Below are 19,105 nucleotides of genomic sequence, written 5' to 3'. Positions count from 1 at the left end.
ATGAATATAAGATTGAAAAGGTCTTGCATAATTCATTCTTGTAAATAAATTTTGTTATGAAAAAGTCTTATTTTAGTTCAAAACAAGAAACCTATGATTATCTTGAATGACAGGAAGATTCAGATGGTCCTTCCTGTTCTTATTATGTTATGTCCCTGTTTATTGTGGTCACTATGTCTTCACAGCTATAATTCTCCATTCTTGTAAATATCCATGCCTGGATTGTTGAACACGTTTTCCCTGTGTTTTATTCAGGGAGAAACTACTAATAATACTGTGTAAAATGATTAAAATATATTTTGATAGAATGCACAATATAGAAACTATAAAGTAAATCAAAGTACTAATGACTATAGACAAAACAAAATGAAGGAATCCAAAAGTGATCGTAAACTAAATTCCTCTTTAGATGACATGTGACATGTGAATTAAGCCAGATGCCAGCAGAATTCAATTCAGCAGTAATTTTTAGCCTTACATAAAATTAACAAAATATATTAAGTCAAAGGCTTAATTCATTTGTGACACAGAGCACAATTAATAAACAACTTTATTTTTCACTTGAACATACTCCAAGTGTTTACGGACACAAAATACGTTTCAATAGTATTAATGAAGATGTAGCTGACTAGTCATTATTTTTGAGAATCAAAATTAAGGTGAAATTCTTTTTATTTTGCTCATTTTAGTGCAAAAAGCAAATACATATTAATCCAAAAGCAAAATATTGCAAATTGTAGAAATCTGAAAAATATCAGATCTGAAGAAAGTTCTGCTTTTAAAATGCAGATGTGCCATTCTGCAGTTTTTATATTTCAGTGGTCACTGGGTGCCACTGGGGTATTCCAGAAAGCGCACTGAACATTCTGGTAACCACAGGAGACTCTGCAGATGCTGGAAGTCCAGAGTAACAAACACAAAATGCTGGAGGAATTCAGCAGGTCAGGCAGCACTGATCAGGAGGAATAAAGAGCACAAGTTTCGGGTCAAGACCCTTCATCAGCACTGGAAGTGAAGGGGGAAGGAGCCAAACTGCAGATGTCTGGCTTCTTCCCCCTTCCTTTCCATTCCTGATGAAGGGTCTTGGCTCTTTGGACCTTCTGGGATTTGTTTTTACAAAAGCTGTTGAACATTCTGTTTCACCAACTCCACAAATTCATCACATTTCAGCTTTTCCAAATACTTTCTTTACAATTCTAGCCAACGCAGCAAACCTGTGGAAGACTGAAAGGCAGACTGTCTTCCTTTCCCCTCATTATCTAAATGGTACTTGTTCGAAAAAATGCTTTGTCGGTCAGGTGATTATGATATTTTAACCTTTCTGTCATGGAGCAGAAATATAAAGATCAAACCACAATGTTCAACTTTAACTACTACACGCTTACTCTGGGGAGGACGAGACACCTTGAACAGGAGTCACACTTGATTTGTCACCCACTGTTTAGTTTGGAGGTTACTCATCTTACAAATCCTGATTGATAATTGCACTCGTTGTGACTAAACTCAAAATTTGAAATAAAAACCTTAAACTTACAAATGTAATCATAGTTATCAGATTCCTATATCCATGATTCAAAGTGGGCCTCTCACAGTTTTTAAATTATTTTGGAGAAATGCTTGGCAGTTTTGTTGTTCACTTTCAAATTGTTTACCACGTGGATGCAGCAAGAAATTAAGTGCTGTGGAAAATTTGTGCAAATTTGTCAGCAAAGAGATTTCAGTTTTTAGTACAGAACAAGTGAATATTTTGCCAGATAAACAAGTTATCTATGATTTTTCAGCAATATCGATTATCAGTGGCTGAATGAAAATAACTTGCATTTTATAAATGGTCTTCAGAGATCTCCTAAACAAGAGAAAATCTGCCCAGTGCTGGAATTCCAAGCAACACACACAAAATGCTGGAGGAACTCAGCAAGCCAGGCAGCAACTATGGGAAAAAGTACAGTCGACGTTTCGGGCCAAGACCCTTCAGAGAGCTCCTGATTGATCATTCTCCTTGCCTTTGCTGGGTAGCAAAGCTCTTTATGCTGGGTAATGGAATAGAGTAACATCCCATTTCGCTGAACTGCTTATTTGCCCTTGTTAGTACTCCAATGAGTCTCTCTTCATCTTGCCCATCTAATTCTGCAAATTTGCCCTTTTGTCCTTGTATTCCCACCAACACCCACCCACAACATGTGCACATCCAGCTACCATTTCAGGATGAGTTTGTCAACCACAAGTGAAGCCTATTTCATTCATGATTGACAACTCTTTTCAAGAAATGTTCTCAAGCATTCTGGCCACCATGGTCTTTCCCCTTTCTCTCTTCTACCTTCTGGGTTAAGATACAGGAGCCTGAAAGTCTGGACATCTAGACTTAAGAACAAGTTCCTCCCCACTGCTATCATATTTCTGAATCAATTGCCTCTTCCACACCCGCTTCACCATGGTGCTTCAACATTCTTAGGCTCCTAATTTTAGCAGTTTAACATTTCCTTTTTTGTACAGCTTTAGACTGCACGACAAGTCTCACACTGTATTTATTATTTAACAGCGCGTTGTGGTTGAAAAGGTTCAGAGCTTTGATTTCCCAGGAGTGATCATCATCAGTTGCCTATCGTGGTTCAACCACATAGATGTTATGGCCAAAGAAATTTACCAATGCCTCCACTTCCTCAGAAGGTAAAGGAATTTGAAATATCACCATCGACCCTTATCAAGTTTTATTGATGCACCATATCAGGATGCATAACAGCTTGGGAAGGTGCTGGCTTTGCACGTGAAGGCAAGAAACTGCAGAGAGTTGTGGACACGGGTCAGCACATCAAGGAAACCAGCCTCCCTGCCATGGACTCTGATTATACTTCTCACTTCCCCTGTATAGCAGCCATAATAGTCAAAATACCCACACTGGGCATTCTCTATTTGACCTTCTTCTATTGGGCAGAATATACAAATGCTTGAAAGCACGTATCACCAGGCTCAAGAACAGCTTTTATTCCACTATTATCAGAATTTTGAATGAATCTCTTGTACAATAAGATGTATTCGTGGCCTTACAATCTACCTCAGTATGATCTTGCCTGCACTGTACTTTCTCGATGGCTTTCACACTTGTATTGTTATATCTTACCTCATTCTAACTCAATAAATCAATGACTGAGTATATGCGAATATGTAACAACTGAGCACCTACACCCCACTTGGGTAAAGAATTCCAAAGATTCTCTGCTGGACCCCTCCCACTCCTGACATCTTCTCTTCTGCCCCTGTCCTATAAGGCAGAAGATAGTGAAAGCCTGAAAGCACGTACCACCAGAATCAAGGACAGCTTCTGCCTTGTGTTATAAGACTGTTAAATAGTTCTTTAGTACAATAAGATGGATTCTTCTCCTTACAATCCACCTCGTTATGATCATGCACTTTATTGTTTACCTGCACTGCACTTTTCTATAGCTGCTACATGTTGTTCTCTATTGTTACTGTTTTACCTTGTACTGCCTCAATGCACTCTCTACGAACAGCTTGCAAGACAAGTTTTTCATTGTGTCTTGGTGCATGAGACAATAATAAACCAATTCCAATACAATGTATACTGTCTACTCTGTAGAGTTCACGTGAGCACAGATATTGATTGCACACTGGTTCATATGACTATACTCTAGTCTAATCTAATCTAAGATCTCCATAACTCTTCTTGGAGCTACTGTAGAAGTTTCAGTATGTTTACTCTATTCATTACTGCTACTCCCATAGTCTTACCTCTCCTTTTGACACATTCGTTTCTAAAACAAGGGTTGATAGATCTAAAATCTGAGAAAGAATGTTTCTCTTTCTTCTTTCTTTCTCCCTTGTGTTCTTTTACTGCAGAACTCCTTTTTGATCTAGCTATATCACATGTAGAGTAAAATAGTCGGTAGTTATTGAAATGTAACCTGACCTAGGTTTGATGCAACTTTACTTGAACTTCTTTGTTTTCAATCCTGCTTCTCCACTTGAAGCACTACCTGTGGAACTGATTTCCATTTGATAAAAAATACATAGTTTGGCAGGAGAAGTTGTAAATTAGATTTATAAGGATCATACTAAAATGGAGAGTGCATTTCTATCAGAATACAGATAAGGATATTTTCCAATGGATAGAAAATGAGTATCTAATTTCAAAGTTCAAAGTAAATTTATTACCAAAGTACATATATGTCACTATATACAACCCTGAGATTCATTTTCTTCGATTTTCTTCAGTAAATCAAAGAACCAGTGAAAGAGCATACCCATCAGGCAAACAACCAATGCACAAAAGGCAACAAATTGTGCCAATACCAAAGAGAAGAAAAGTAATAATAATTATAAATAAATAGGCAATAAATGTCAGAGTATATTTATTGAAAGTGAGTCTATTAGTAGTGGGAACTGTTTAGTGACGGGGCAAGTGGAGTTGAATGAAGTTATCCCCTTTGGTTCAAGAGCTGGAAGGCTGAGGGGTAATAACTGTTCCTGAAACTGTGGTGAGAGTCCTGAGGCCCCTGTACCTTCATCCTGGCGGCAGCAAGGAGAAAAGAGCATGACCTGGAGGATGGCGGTCCTTGATGATGGTTGCTGCGTTCCTGTGACAGCGCTCCATGTAGATGAGCTCAGCGGAGGCGAGGGCTTTACCAGTGATGAACCAGGCCGTATCCACTACCTTTTGTAGGGTTTTCCGCTCAAAGGTATTGGTATTTCCATACCAGGCTGTGATGTAACCAGTCAATATACTCTCCACAGCACTTCTATAGAACCATATAACATATACCCATATAGCAATTACAGCACAGAAACAGGCCTTCTTGGCCCTTCTAGTCCGTGCTGAAGACTTAATCTCACCTAGTCCCATCTACCTGCACTCAGCCCATAACCCTCCATTCCTTTCCTGTCCATATAGCTATCCAATTTTTTTTTTAAATGACAACATCGAACCAGCCTCTGCCACTTCTGCTGGAAGCTCGTTCCACACAGCTACCACTCTCTGAGTAAAGAAGTTCCCCCTCGTGGTTACTCCTAAACTTTTGCCCCTTAACTCTCAACTCACATCCTCTTGTTTGAATCTCCCCTACTCTCAATGGAAAAAGCCTATCCACGTCAACTCTATCTATCCCCCTCATAATTTTAAATACCTCCGTCAAGTTCCCCCTCAACCTTGTACGTGTCAAAGAATAAAGACCTAACTTGTTCAACCTTTCTCTGTAACTTAGGTGCTGAAACCCAGGTAACATTCTAGTAAATCTCCTCTGTACTCTCTTTATTTTGTTGACATCTTTCCTATAATTCGGTGACCAGAAGTGTACACAATACTCCAAATTTGGCCTCACCAATGCCTTGTACAATTTTAACATTACATCCCAACTCCTATACTCAATGCTCTGATTTATAAAGGCCAGCATACCAAAAGCTTTCTTCACCACCCTATCCACATGAGATTCCACCTTCAGGGAACTATGCACCATTATTCCTAGATCCCTCTGTTCTACTGCATTCCTCAGGGCCCGACCATTTACCATGTATGTCCTATTTTGATTAGTCCTACCAACATGTAGCACCTCACACTTATCAACATAGAAGCTTAAATTATTAGACTAATTTAAATTTTAAAATGATGAAGGACTAATAATGTGGATAATTGGAAAATATTTCCACTTCAAGATCAGTTCCTTAAAATGCCTAGGAGAAACATTTTTCTAGTGTTTGTTTACTTTTAATGACCTATATTGCTACTTCAAAAATATATATAGACTGCCAGGAAACTTTTAATGAACTACCACAACAAAGGTTGTGGAAAATATAAGTTAGTGTGGCATAGTAGCATAGTGGTTAGCCCATCATTTTACAATGCCAGCGATCACCAATTGCAGTTTGGTTCCCACCACTTTCTGCAAGGAGGTTGTATATTTTTCCCATGACCGCATGGGCTTTCCCTGGTGCTCCAGTTTCCTCTCACATTCCAAAGAGGTATGATTAAGGTTAGGCTAAGTGAATTATGGGCATGCTATGCTGGTACTGTAAGCATGGTGACACTTGTGGCTGCCCTCAGCTCTACCCTTGAGCAGTGTGTGTGTTGTTGACGCAAAATGGTGCATTTCACTGTATGCTTCAATGCATTTACATGTAGCAAATAAAGCTAATCTTTAATTATCTCTGATAATTACTAAAGAAGCATAAGGAATTAGCGAAAACAGAGACAGCAGGGATGTATGACAGAGTATTCATGTTGTTCTTGGCATATAACCCAGGTTCAGACTGGTAGAAGATATAAAGATTAACACAGAAAATGACTGAGATCAGGCAGCATCTATGGAGAGGAATAAACAGTCGACGTTTCAGACTGGGACCCTTCATCGGGATCCACTTTTCAGCAGGTGTGTGTGTGTGTGTGTGTGTGTGTGTGTGTGTGTGTGTGTGTGTGTGTGTGTGTGTGTGTGTCTGTGTGTTGTTACTCTGGATTTCCAGCTTTTGCAGAATATCTTGTGTTTATGAGAGGATATTAATTTTTTGGATTGCGAGCTGACTGAGATAGATGAAATTTTAAAGAAACCACAAAAGGAACCAAGAGGTACTGTGGGAGAGCTGAAATGAGGGAGAGAGATTTACTTTGAGTCACTGAAAAGTGTGGCACTTTGGATGCAAGGTTGGGAAATATTTATTCATTGAACAATGAACTATGATTCAGTTGGGAGGCTGAAAGCTGGTAGACACAGAATTGTCAGTGTATAAATATGTAGGCCATTTATTCAATACTTCCATATGATGTAATTTGACCTTCTCCAAACCTATTCTATTATGCTTAAATATATGGAGAGAGGAGCGGAGTTAATGACAGTAATGGTCCTATCTGACGTAACACAACAGCTCATGTCTTTTTCTTTTCTTTAGTTTAGTTGATTGGCATTGTTTAGATTAGCGTTTTTTTAAAAATTTGGGTATTTTGTTTTTTTTCTTTTCTGTTTTCATGTTATTTTTGCATCTTTTTCTTGTATTCGTATTCTGTAAGATTTTGGGAGGTTAATATCTGTGTGTTAACTGAGTTTATATTTATATACACTAATTATTAACAATGTATTCCCAATAGCATTGTATTAATACTATGTTATGTTTAACGTTTTGATATTAATAAAAAGATTGGGAAAGAAATATGCAGCAACAGTTGGGAAACTCAATACTGAGAACTATTCTGAAGCATATAAATCGGTTGTCCATTGTATCCAACAGTGTGGGAGTATTTTTAAAGTGGAAAAACAATTGCACTGGAGCAGTTCCACTCTCTCGACCTTGGAAGTTTGGGTCCAGTGGTATGAGCAACCCTTTCTTAATCTTCACTTCCTTAGTGAAACAGTGAAGTGTGCACAACTGCCCTGAACACCAGAATTACACTAGACCTTTATGAATCACTGCCACCTTTTTTGAATTATGACTATAGTCTGCTGAAAAGTTACATTGGATGATAACTGTGCTAGCTATTTTTTTAGTTGGAAGAATATTGCCAAACAGAAATGATTGAAAAACAATACACTTCTAGTACAGACATTACTGCAATCATTTTCTCTCTTTGAAGTTAAACCATTGTGGGACTTTGAGGGACATATTAGAAATTCGTGATTATGGAGCCTTGTGTTCCTTTATTATTAATTTTGTGAGACAAGCATCTCATTAAAGGCCCCTCACACCCTCTCCATGAACTGTTTGTTCTTCTGCCATCAGGCAAACGTTACAGGAGCATCAAAACTAAAACCACAAGGCTACTAAACAGCTTCCTCCCACAGGCAGTCAGACTGCTAAATAGCGGCTCTACCTGACTCTGCTTTGGACACTTTTAACTTGCACTGGACACTTATAACTTGATTTTAACTGACATGTGGCTGTTGTGTTTTACTATTTATTGTTATATTTATTATTTAATGTTGCATTTGTTATATTATGATTACACTGCTCCTGGGAAACGCTGTCTCATTCTGCCCTGCAGGGCTGATGTACGGTTAGAATGACAATAAAGTTTTTTGAATCTTGAATCTTTGAATATCTAGCATAATTTGCGCTGGAAATCTTGCTCCGCAAATTGAGTGAATCAAAAGAAACATTTGTTCTCTGATGAACCTCAAATTCAGATTTATTTATCACATGCACTTTGAAACACAAAATGAAATGTGCTATTCGCATGAACAACCAACACACCCAAGGATGTGTTGTCCAGGATCTGGCCCCTTGCAACATGATTCAGATATTTTGAGGCAAGTGTGCATTTGAAAATCAGGCTCTTTCCTGTTCCTTGTGAGTTGTATACCTTTACTTCGCAACACCACACTTTCTAATTCAGAAGGTGGTGGGTTCTTCATAAACTAGAGCACAAGATCTAGCCCAGTATTCCAGGGTGGCTCTGATAGTGCTGGAGACACTAATTCTTGCATGAGATACAAAAGATTTTGTGGGACAATTTCAAAGAAAATCGGAGAAATTTTACCTGGTTTTTCACCTTTTACCTTTTTTTCCCCATTTATTCTTGACCAACGTTTATTTTTAAAGTACATATATGTCACTATATACCACTTTGAGATTCATTTTTTGTAGCATTCATAGTAGAATGGAGAAGTACAACAGAGTCAGTGACAAACTGTGCATAAAGACTGACAAACAATCAACGTGCAAAAAAGAAGACATTGCGCAAGCACACCCACTCCACTTCAAGCTTCAATGTGTTGTGTATTCATAGATGCTCTTCTGAACATCCCTGTTGTAACACATGGTGATTTGAGTTACTATCACCTTCCTGTCAGCTTGAACCCGTCTAGCCATTCTCCTTTGACCTCTCTCATTAACAAGGCATCTTCACCCACAGAACTGCCGATCACGGGATGTTTTTGCTTTTCACACCAGTCTCTATCAACTCTAGAAACTGTTGTGCATGAAAACCCCAGGAGATCAGCAGTTTCTAAGACACTCAAACCAGTTTCTAAAGATACAGAGAACATGAGTTGTAGCGTCCTTGAAAATAATTCCATAGGTTGTAGAATCAGTTCAGAGTTGAGGCGAGGGAGGTTATCCACATTGGTTCAGGAACCTGATGGTAGAACCTGGTAGTGTGGGACCAAAGGCTACTGTAATTCATTCCCAATGAGAGCAGTGAGAAAAGAGCATTGCCCGAATGGTGTGGGTCTTTGAAGTTCAAGTTGAAGTTTAATTGTCTTTGACCATACAAAAAAAAGAGCATTTCTCTGGGGCCAAGGTACAAAACACAGTACCACAGTCACACACAGCACAAGGCACATATATCACATATAATTATGATAGCAGTAAAACATATGTTTACAAAAACAAAATAATAGCCCAAGTCCTTGAGTGCCATGACCTGTAGATCGATAGTGCATGGGATGTTGTCCTGAAAGTGTTTTCTGCAAGAACAAGCAGCAGTTCATCATCTTGCACTAGTGCAGCCACAGACGAACATAATCCACCATTCCTTCCACCGAGTGAACACCAGAGGGCACCACTGATGGGCAGGGCCAGTCCCCCACCCTGCTAGGACACTCGCTGCGCCGGGGTTTCCACCCTGGTGTGGCTGCATAAGTCAATTCCATGGCATGAGGCCTAGTCTGTACAACAACCGAAGTCACGCAGCTTCCCGGCTTTCGGTCTCACCAATGAACCAGTGAAACGGACTTGCAGTATTCTGCATTACCAACGTCTGATACGGTCTTATGATTACAAGAAGAACAATTACACGGAAAAAAGTCAATCATTTGCACTGTTTGTTGGACTGCACACCACCACACACACTACCTCTGTTGCCTTCCTCCTTGGTTGTTCTAGCAGGCAACAACGTGGTACATTTTCAGCTCCACTACCATCACAGACATCCCACCTCTCCCAGCACTTCCGGGAGTCTCCCGCATATTAATAGTGGCTCCCTGATGCCCGCAAATTATATACAATATCACGGAAATCAATTTTTATGAGAGCAAGCGAGAGAAAAGCAAGAGAGAGCGCAAGAGCGACCACGAGAGGGAGCGCGCGCGTGAGAGAGAGCCAGAGAGAAAGCAAGCGAGAGAGGGAGCGAGAGCGAGCGAGAGGGAAAGCAAGCGAGAGTGTGCGAGTGACCACGAGAGAGAGAGAGAGAGAGAGAGAGACAGCGCATGAGCGAGAGCGCGCCATTGCAGAGTGTTCCAAAAAAAAATGTACGTCTCCCCAGACCACACTAAAGTGTACCCCTGCCTAATGGGGGTCAAAATAATGACAGTGTTGCTCGCTGCACTGATTGCAACAGTGACTTTTCTATTGCCCATGGTGGGTTAAGAATGTAAAAGACATGTTGAGGTGAGTTTAACAGGTGTCATTCGTTCATTAGCATAGCTAACGTTATTTAAACTAGCTGGCCAGCTGCTAAGGAGCTACTCTATTGCAGACATCCCACCTCTCCCGGAAGTCTCCCGCAGATTGATGGTGCTACCTCCCTGAAACGAGTTTTTGCAGGGTGGGATGTTTGGGATGTGCTGAGGGCAACTTGCAAAGAGCTAACTTAGCTGACCACTCAGCTCTATCTGAGATTTTACTCAGTGGCTTACAGGAGGCACGAGACGAAGCTACTGACATGATGAAGCAAGGCATGAAAACTGCCAAAGATGGAAGACTTTCATCGCTGCCCTAAACACCGGCAGTGTAACAGGCACCAACATTACAGGAGGCACATGTTTGATTAAGAATAGCCTGGGAATCTAATTAATATTTCACACTATTGAGTGGCAATTAAGAACGTGAAGGCAATGGGAGGGAAAAAAAACTTCAAAGTTGGTTTACATATAACAAGTGAAAATCAGAAAAGATGCGATTATCTCAAAGAGGATTTATACTTCAGAACAATGTGGATGCAGATAAAAATCTGATAATACTTAGCTTAAGCTTGTCATGAATTCACATATTTTTGGGTCTGTCATTTTACGATTCCACCTCATTTCTGACCAGCTGTACCTGGTTTGCATAACAGCAGTTCTACTCATCAGAGTATGTGGTCTGGGTGGTTAGTTTCTGTTATTTTGACTTTCGGTTTACCACCCAGAACAGGGAAAGTTCACAAGAAATGATAATTACATAAACTTTATCTCAGTAAATGTTGGTTTCATCTGAAACACTCAAATTTAGACTTTTCACAATAAAATCTCTAAGGATAAATGAATCACTTGGTAGGAACTTTTTCGTTCTACTGTTGACTTGCGTCAGTAATTCACCTGCCTCTCTTTTCATTTTTTTTTTGTCTTCTACCTAAAATCTGCCCACATCTCTCCCTCCACCATGCCTGAACTCTAAACCTTCTCTTAGCATTTTTCTGTGCCTAAACACTAAGAAGTCATTTTGTTTCAGAAGGGATGTTTTCTTCCTGATGGCATGAACATCAACTTCTCTAACTTCCGCTGATGCCCTGCCTCCCCCTCGTACTCCATCCGTTATTTATTTTTATACACACATTCTTTCTCTCACTCATCTTTTTCTCCCTCTGTCCCTCTGGATATGCCCCTTGCCCATCCTCTGGGTCCCCGTCTTTCTTCCCGGACCTCCTGTCCCATGATCCTCTCGTATCCCTTTTGCCTATCACCCGTCCAGCTCTTGGCTCCATCCCTCCCCTTCCTGTCTTCTCCTATCATTTTGGATCTCCCCCTCCCCCTCCAACTTTCAAATCCCTTACTCACTCTTCCTTCAGTTAGTCCTGACGGAGGGTCTCGGCCTGAAACGTCAACTGCACCTCTTCCTAGAGATGCTGCCTGGCCTGCTGCGTTCACCAGCAACTTTGATGTGTGTTGCTTTTTCTTCTTTCTTACTTACTTTCCACAAATGGACAGAGGCATTTCAAGGCATCGCCATTCTGATGAGTTCCTGATGATGGGTACTCCCACTTTTGAAACCGAAATCTATTGATCAAGTTCTGTTGTGATCTCCTTTCTGTTGACAATCACTTCAGAATATTAGCCTCGGGACTGTGCTTTAGCTGAAACATTATGTGGAACACCTTCCTACCTTGCTTTGTTTTTCTGCAATGGAGTCTTAAAATTTATCATTGTGATTTCAAAGGCAAAGCTAACTGAAAGAATTGACATATCTTTCAGGCTGTCCCCAAATGCATTGAACAAGTTGTTGTCACAATGTAGAAAACATTGCAACCAATTTGTACACACAGCAAGCTCTCATAAAATACTATAATATGTGGATAGGGACATGTGCAAAGGGAGGTGGCTAGGGACATGGAATCCCTGATAACTATCTAAAAGCCGTATGGTTAGATTCATGTATGCATATGTGCATATTTAACCCATAGTACTAATGATTTTCATGCATTCTTCTCCAAAGCTAGCAAAATTAAATTCAGTAGATAGTTCTGTGAAGGAAAAAAATATTCACTATCATTTTCTAAGTACGTGGATGAGAGTGGTATGGATGACAGTGGTCCGGGTGCAGGATGTTAGGAGTAGACAGCATAATAATTCGGTATGGACTAGGTGGACTGAAAGGCAGTTTCTGTGCTGTAGCGTTGATGCTATAACTCTAATACTAATGGACAGATAAGTTGTGATCAGTACACAAGGGTAGCTTTTTTGAAATGGCGTCATTGTGATCTTTAACATCTACTTCAGAAAGCAAAATCACGCTCACACTAATGATTTACAGTCTGGAGATCAATTGAGTGATCCAGTGCTTCTCTGTCTTCAAGAAGATTTTGGGAAGTGGGCACGTACTTGAATGGCTTCAAGGCACATAAACTTCAAGACAGGATGCAAGCAGATGTTTGACTCCATTTCGCTGACTAAGATGTCCATCAATCGCCGATTAAAGAGCCAAGGTAGATTGAGACCTCAAGGCAAATGCAGAAGGCGAGCACAAGTTAATCGCCAACTGCCTGCCTTTTGATTGCTGCCAGAGAAGGAATCTGTGAGTGGCCTATTGCTGTGTGGCTTGTTGTGGCAAGTGGGTAGGCCGTCGTGCTCGTGTGCTGTCTCTCTCCTCGAAGGATCATCGTGGTTCTGAGTTATGGATTGGACTATTGCACTTATGAACTGTGGACCTTTTCAGATGTGTGGTTTTTATGTTCTGTGTCTGGGGTTTTGGGTTGATGTTCTTGTTCCATTTTGTGCAGGGTGGGGTGGGTCTGAACGATTTTCATCTTCTTTCTTTGTTTCGTGGCTATCAGGAGAAGACAAACCTCAGAGTTGTGTATGGATACATACTTTGATAATAAATGAACCTTTGACCCTTTGAACATCTCAAACATATGATAATGTTTCCAACACTGCAGCATGTCTTCAGTACTGCTCTGAAGGATCAGCCTAGATTATTTGTGCTCGTGTCTCTGAAATCTAAGGACAGAAGAAGGTCTCTCAGTATCCTGCACACATTACTTCTCCTTCAACTTGTGGTGTGAACTGGACTCTTGAAGGTACAGGATCGTTACCCATTATTCATTAATAAGACCATGTTGCCAATATTTCCTGCATAACAAATGTATATCATACATTCAGAAAATTAATTGTTTATTTATTGTCCTGGTTTGATGGTGCCACAAACAACAACCTCCCATTCAACATCATAGAAACCATAGAAAAACTACAGCACAGAAACAGGCCTTTTGGCCCTTCTTGGCTGTGCCGAACCATTTTCTGCCTAGTCCCACTGACCTGCACACGGACCATATCCCTCCATGCACCTCCCATCCATGTATCTGTCCAATTTATTCTTAAATGTTAAAAAAGAACCTGCATTTACCACCTCATCTGGCAGCTCATTCCATACTCCCACCACTCTCTGTGTGAAGAAGCCCCCCCCAATGTTCCATTTAAACTTTTCCCCCCTCACCCTTAATCCATGTCCTCTGGTTTTTTTCTCCCCTTGCCTCAGTGGAAAAAGCCTGCTTGCATTCACTCTATCTATACCCATCATAATTTTATATACCTCTATTAAATCTCCCCTCATTCTTCTACGCTCCAGGGAATAAAATCCTAACCTATTCAACCTTTCTCTGTAACTGACTTTCTCAAGTCCCAGCAACATCCTTGTAAACCTTCTCTGCACTCTTTCAAGCTTATTAATATCCTTCCTGTAATTTGGTGACCAAAACTGAACACAATACTCCAGATTCGGCCTCTTCAATGCCTTATACAACCTCATCATAATGTTCCAGTTCTTATACTCAATACTTTGATTAATAAAGGCCAACGTACCAAAAGCTCTCTTTACAACCCTATCTACCTGTGACGCCACTTTTAGGAAATTTTGTATCTGTATTCCCAGATCCCTCTGTTCTACTGCACTCCTCAGTGCTTTACCATTTACCCTATATGTTCTACCTTGGTTTGTCCTTCCGAAGTGCAATACCTCACACTTGTCTGTATTAAACTCCATCTGCCATTTTTCAGCCCATTTTTCCAGCTGGCTCTGAAAATCTTCCTCACTGTCCACTACACCTCAAATCTTTGTATCATCAGCAAATTGCTGATCCAATTTACCACATTATCATCCAGATCATTGATATAGATGACAAATAACAATGGACCCAGCACTGATCCCTGTGGCACACCACTAGTCACAGGCCTCCACTCAGAGAAGCAATTCTCTACCACCACTCTCTGGCTTTTTCCATTGAGCCAATGTCTAGTCCAATTTACCACCTCTCCATGTATACCTAGCGACTGAATTTTCCTAACTAACCTCCCATGTGGGACCTTGTCAAAGGCCTTACTGAAGTCCATGTAGACAACATCCACTGCCTTCCCTTCATCCACTTTCCTGGTAACCTCCTCGAAGAACTCCAATAGATTGGTCAGACATGACCTACCACGCACAAAGCCATGTTGACTCTCCCTAATAAGTCCCTGTTTATCCAAATGCTTGTAGATTCTGTCTCTTAGTACTCCCTCCAATAACTTATCCACTACTGACGTCAAACTTATCGGCCTATAATTTCCCGGATTACTTTTCGATCCTTTTTTAAACAACGGAACAACATGAGCCACTCTCTAATCCTCCAGCACCTCACCTGTAGACACGGACATTTTAATATATCTGCCAGGGTCCCTGCAATTTCAACACTAGTCTCCTTCAAGGTCCGAGGGAATACCCTGTCAGGTCCTGAGGATTTATCCACTTTAATTTGCCTCAAGATAGCAAGCACCTCCTCCTTTTCAATCTATACAGTTTCCATGATCTTACTACTTGTTTCCCTTAATTCCATAGACTTCATGCCAGTTTCCTTTGTAAATACAGACACAAAAAAACCATTTAAGGTCTCCCCCATTTCTTTTGGTTCCGCACATTGCCAACCATTCTGATCTTCAAGAGGACCAATTTTATCCCTTACAATCCTTTTACTCTTAATATACCTGTAAAAGCTCTTTGGATTATCCTTCATTTTGACTGCCAAGGCAATCTCATGTCTTCTTTTAGCCCTCCTGATTTCTTTCTAAAGTATTTTCTTGCACTTTTTATTCTCCTCAAGCACCTTATTTACTCCCTGTTTCCTATACATGTCATACAACTCTCTCTTCTTCTTTATCAGAGTTGCAATATCCCTTGAGAACCAATGTTCCTTATTCCTATTCACTTTGCCTTTAATCCTGACAGGAACATACAAGCTCTGCACTCTCAAAATTTCTCCTTTGAACGCTTCCCACTTACCGATCACATCCTTGCCAGAGAACAACCTGTCTCAATCCACGCTTTTTAGATCCTTTCTCATTTCTTCAAATTTGGCCTTCTTCCAGTTCAGAACCTCAACCTTAGGACCAGATCTATCCTTGTCCATGATCAAGTTGAAACTAATGGTGTTATGATTACTGGAATCATCAAAACCAAAGAGCTGATTATAAACTACAGGAGGAAGAAACCACAAGTCCATGAGCCAATTCTCATCAAGGGAACAGAGGTAGGGAGGGTTAGTAGCTTTAAAGTCCTTGGTGACACAAGGAAGTCACAACAGCACCTCTGCTTTCTTAGAAGTTTACAAAGATTCAGCATGCCACCAACAAATCTGGCAGATTTCTATAAATGCGCAGTATTTTGACTGTCACATGAAAGCCTAGGATGGAAACACCAATGTACAGGAACCAAAAAGGCTATAAATAGATGGATAGAGCCTGGTCCTTCACAGACAAAACTTTGGCAAGACACACAAAATGCTGGACTTCTGATGAAAGGTCTCAGCCCAAAGCATCGATTGTTTATTCATTTCCATGGACGCTGCCTGACCTACTGAGTTCCTCCAGCATTGTGCGTGTTTTGCCTTGGATTCCCAGCATCTGCAAACTTTCTCATGTTTGTTGCCAGCATAGCTCTTCCCACCATTGAGTGCATTAACATGGAGCACTGTCACAAGAAAACAGCATTCATCATCAATGACCCCCACCATCCAGGTCAAACCCTCTTCTCTCTACTATCATTGGGCAAGAGGTACAGAAGCCATATCAGCAGGTTCAAGGACAACTATTACTCTACAATCATCAAGCTCCTGGACTGGTGTGGATAACTTCAATCATCACTACTCTGAACTGATCCTACATCCTATCGACTCTCTTTCAAGGTTTTGTTTACAACTCACATGTTCAGTATTGCTTTTTATTTGCACAGTATGTCTTCTTTTCCACATTGGTTGTTCATCAGTCTTTGTATATGTATAGTTTTTTTTCTGTAAAATTCTGTTGTATTGCTTTTTCCCTGTGAATCCCTGCAAGAAAATGAATCTTAAAGTAGTATATAGTTACATATACAGATTAAGATGGTACTGGTGAAACACAGTAATGACTTACTGGTAGTAAACAAATCTACTAATTACTTTATTAATCACCCTTTTACTGGAAAACAATCACTGAATCAGTAGTCTGTAATTTCCCTTTTGGAGTTGAGCTTTTGAACCACCTGTACAAGATGATATTTTTGTGGTGTGAACTGAAGTGTTGAATGTGCAGGATGGTTGTGGTGTGGTGTGTAAGGGCTGAACTGAGGCAGCGGGGGCCCAGATCCAAGAGTGAGGAATGAGTCAATATATGGCCCCGCTGGAGTGGACTTGGAGCTGTTTCAAAGCAGCAGACCCAAAGCGAGGTGGCAGGGTCTGTGCCCACGAGAGAGGAACAATCCATTGTTAGACTAATTTAAGCACCAGACCAGATTGGAAAAGTCAGATACGGGTTGAATCAAGGCAGCAGGGCCCAGGCCCGAGAGTATATCAAAGCAGCAGGGCCTGGGTCTGAGAGTAAGGAACGAGATGAGCTTTGGCTAATTTAGGAGCTGGGCCAGATTGAAAAGGTCAGTGTCTTGGGGCCAGAGGTGAAGAAGAGGCTCAATGAGGTTTACTCATCTCTGCACTGGACTGAAGCTATGACCTTCAACTTATGGGCTTCTGGATCAGCTGTGACTGGCTTTGTGGCTGCGAACTTACATTTGTGAACTTTAGTTCTGAATGTTATTTGCTTACTTTTTATTGTTTGCATGATTTGTTTTTTTCCCTGCACATTGGGTGTGTGATGGTCTTTCTTAATGGGTTCTATTGGGTTTCTTTGTTTTGTGGCTGTCTGTAAGGAGACAACTTTCAAGATTATATATAGAATACAAACTTTGATAATAAATGTACTTTGAACTTTTGAACTTTGAACATATATATAGTTTGCTAATAAATTTACTTTGAACTTCAACTTCGGAAATTCAACAGGATATATTAAGTTGTTGGATAAATTGATGGACATGAAAGCACAGAGGAACATCTGGAAAAATTTCTGAAACGTTCATTCGCTGCTGTCGTTACTGCGCGGTCGGGAAACTTTCGGTGGGTAGGCCTCAAAATCCCCGGCTTTGCCTGCTGTTGGCGACCGAGAAGCAGGTTGAATCGTTCGGATAGTGATGGTGCTCAGTACTCGGTGTCAGAGAGCTGATCAGAGCTCGAAGTTTTCGGATGACTCAGAGTCAGACCGTGGTTGGGTACGGCAGGGAGAGTTTTTCTTCCCTCTCTCTGTCTGCGTGAGATGTGGGACATTTGAGTGACTTTGAACTTTTACTGTGCTCATGGACTTCTTCATCAAGTTATGGTATTGTTGCACTGTTGTAACTATATGTTGTAATTATGCAGTTTTGTTAGTTTTTTTTCAGTCTTGGTCTGTCCTGTGCTTTGTGATATCACACTGGAGGAAATATTGTATAATTTCTTAATGCATGCATTACTAAATGACAATAAAAGAGGACTGCATGTCTTCATAATCTAAATTAAACCTTTCATTCATTAGTTTTTTACTTGATTTTTGTATGTAACTTCAGAGACTGATGCTTTGCTAGACAGCAGGAGCATGAATTCATGATTTGATAAAAAAAAATTCCAAAATGAACAGCTCTTTCACATACAAAGAGCACAGAATCAACTTCTGGCACCTGGTCAAAAAAAACCCACAAGGAATATTGCTAGTGGTTGACAGGATTCTCAATCCACAGCTTAACAACAATTCATTAAAAGTAACAGTGAGCAAAACCATAATATGCAGGTTTGTGTCTGAGTGGAGAGGGTTAACAGAGTAGGGAATTTCGGGAATGCTGGCCTCATGACTATGTATTGATCTGACAGTTGTACTTCTACAGCAAACCTGAGGAAAGAAACAACTTGTTTTCCATTTGGGCATGTTCTAGCTTTTTTTGATCTTCATATTAAATTCTCCAACTTAAAAAAAAATTCACTCTTTTAATCTGCATCACAACTTGAGGTTTCTGCCAGTCATCCATCTTAGATTTTAACTCAAATTTCCTCTCTTTTTCAGTGCATCCTGACCATGGGGACATCAATGCTATTAGCAAAATTCAACACAGATGAAGAATTACAATCTGCCTCAAATTGATTCATGAACCTCAAGTGATCTTCTTTCAACCTCTCACATACATTTCTTTTGTCCTATCCTTTCCTGCTGCCACTCCACTGAAAATTAAAATGATTGTTTTTTGCTCTCTTTCCCTGGTCTGTCTCAGGGCTAACTCCCTTTCTGTTTCTACAGATGCTGCCTAACTTGCTGAGTGTTTCCAGTATTTTCTTTTTATAGTAAATACAACATTATTTTCCAAAAAATAAAATCTAATATTTTGTGGGCTT

Source organism: Mobula birostris, chromosome 15 (genome assembly GCF_030028105.1).
Source record: "Mobula birostris isolate sMobBir1 chromosome 15, sMobBir1.hap1, whole genome shotgun sequence".
In the NCBI taxonomy this organism is placed as follows: domain Eukaryota; kingdom Metazoa; phylum Chordata; class Chondrichthyes; order Myliobatiformes; family Myliobatidae; genus Mobula; species Mobula birostris.
Note: the sequence above shows the minus strand (reverse complement) of the source record.